Here is a 2618-nt window from a genome sequence, read left to right on the forward strand (position 1 = left end):
CAGTTTATAGTTGCTTGGATATTGACCCTCTGGCCTGTAAATGTCCCTCCGATCTCCCTTCCATCGTTTTCTCGTCTTTTCTCTTAAGTAACACTGTTACAACCCACATAATTCCTGGAAATAAACTATGGTTTACTCTTGCCCCCTCCCCCCCCCCCCCCCACTTTGTTTCCAAGATATCGAATGTTACCATGTTGTTATCTGTAGTGCGTCAAGAGATGCACGCGTTGCGAATGTGAATTCTAACGCCAGCCGGGTTGAATGACACGTTAACGTAAAGTCGTAAACGCAGGGTAGAACGCGTTATTATTACTCAAAAGCTCTTGCTTGATGCAAATCACTTCCTGGAGGAACTAGGGTTTCTTACGCATTTAATGAGTGCAGTTGGTTTTCGCCGCGTTTTACTTTTATGTTATAAAAAGACTACAATAATTTAAGTTTGGTCGTGTGCTTAGAAAGTAGTGTGGTATGTTTGGGGGAAACTACGAGCTCTTTTTTAAGATAAGACTGTTTCCCCTAGAAGTCTGGGACGAATAGGGAAATATCTCTTTCCTTGTATGTGTTTTAGCGTGCACCGTATCTGCAAAGTGCACCTAGCCTGGCACAAACACCGTGGGGACTTCACCACTTAGTGGCGCTTGTTTGTGTGTGGGAGTGAATTTCAAAGTTGTCTTTTCGCTCGCGTGCGTCGTTGTGGAGACGTTTATGCTGCGTGTGTATTTTGACTTTGTAGACTCATGCGTTTTCAGCTTCCCCGATATTCGTTTAAACCCAACTTGGCAGTACACTGTACCGGTAATTGTTTTAAAACAGTTGAGCAGCAGTCACAGGGCGCGGCTCCCGCATCGGGAGGTTACAAATTCACATTCTCAGCGGAGGGGTCAGACTCAACCATCATCCCTCTATCTTCCTGCAGGGGTCTTTTTTTTATTACACGCTTTCTTTTAACTCACTCTGTCTGTTGTTGTCGTTGTTCTATCCTCAAATCTTGTAACTCAATTTTAACCCACTTCCCAATGTGGTATCGACGGCAAACTTGGTATACTTATGTCATGCTGATGACAATACTACATTCTAGCATAAACATTTTCAAAATACATATATTTTTTATAACATTATTTTTTACATGTTATGTTTCGGCTTGGGTCTAATTGTCCACAGTCAACTGACGTTGGCTGTAATTGGCCACGGCCCCTTACGTTATGGCAAGCTTCGGGACCACTTCCTGGAGTCGTGGAGTTCTGCCATTACTCGTACATTTCATAAAATCGTGTTTTTAAAAACGTTTTTTAAAATATTACTTATTTTAAAATATTTCCCGCAGTATGCGAACCGAACAACAGTTTCACCTATGATAGGGAACGACTCGCTCCCACCACAGGAATGTGGAATGTTCATTACTGGCTCGGGGCTATTTGAAGAGGAACCCTTAGCCCCCACAACCCAACTCATTTGAGCGGAACACCGCGTTCACTTCCCATCAGATAGGAAAAAATTGCGGTTTACAGAGTCACGCCTCGTTGGGTAATAGACTGTACAGGACAACTCTACTTCTTTCTAACCTTCACGGCAGTATTAAATGAATCATCGGTCGCCTGGAATAGGTTCTTGAACGGTAAAGCGATGAGGCACGGGTTTAATGTGTGTGTATTTTTATACATTGTACGCCAATTGACAAAAAAATGGGACGAGCATTTTGACTGCCAAGTTACTTGAATTCTCAACCGGGTGAGAGCCGATTGATACCACAAATTGCTTTTTTCAAGGGATACCTGGGGTTACAAGGAAATCAATACGAGTTAAAATGTCAATTGCACAGCGGTGAACACTCGAAGAAGATGCGGTGTCATAAAGCCCTGAAGCTTTTTTAAGAAAAACGTAAAAACTACAACGGAAAGTGAAATACTGCGCATTATACCGCTTATCGGAGGTTAAAAAAGTGTTAGCGCACTGACTTTTCCGTAGCAAAAAAATCCATTTCACTGCAGCAGGTCGACTTAAAGGGCACATGTTAGTTGTTAATATTCTCGTGTACCCTCCACATAACTAGAGTTATAACTAGTTATAGTTATATAGTTATAACTAGTTATAACTATAGTTATGTTATATGCAGGATACACGAGTCGCGTTGTATGTCTTGAACTTTTTTCGCACCGTACATAGCCAACCTTGGTAATCGGAGGTACGTTGACACGAAACTAGGCAAATGTATGTTTGGTATGTTTGTACTATGACGATGTGCAGTGGTGTGTGCACGACGATGCAGCCACGGCTAAGAGTGGTGAGTGATGCCCCCCCTCCCCTTTACTAACCCACACTGACCAACGTAAAGTATGGTCAAAGAAACCCCATGACTGACACGGCATGGGGGGGGGGGGAGCCCTTCATTCAGCAGTGGATTGGCAAAGGCTTGAACGTAGCTATTGCGATGATTATTATTATTTACCAAGTCTCAGAACTTTTTCCCCAGGAACGTGCTGCAATGAGGACGTTTGGCCCAATCACTTTTAATGAGTATCTTTTGCACCCGCCGTTGTACACATACCCACCGCTGCCACGCCTGCCGCTGCCAGCGGCCGCTTACCATCGCGCCGTTTCCTTCCTATCCACAGTAGGCG

The sequence above is a fragment of the Lethenteron reissneri genome, chromosome 29 (assembly GCF_015708825.2).
Source record: "Lethenteron reissneri isolate LAM-NWPU_2019-01 chromosome 29, ASM1570882v1, whole genome shotgun sequence".
Lineage (NCBI taxonomy): Eukaryota > Metazoa > Chordata > Hyperoartia > Petromyzontiformes > Petromyzontidae > Lethenteron > Lethenteron reissneri.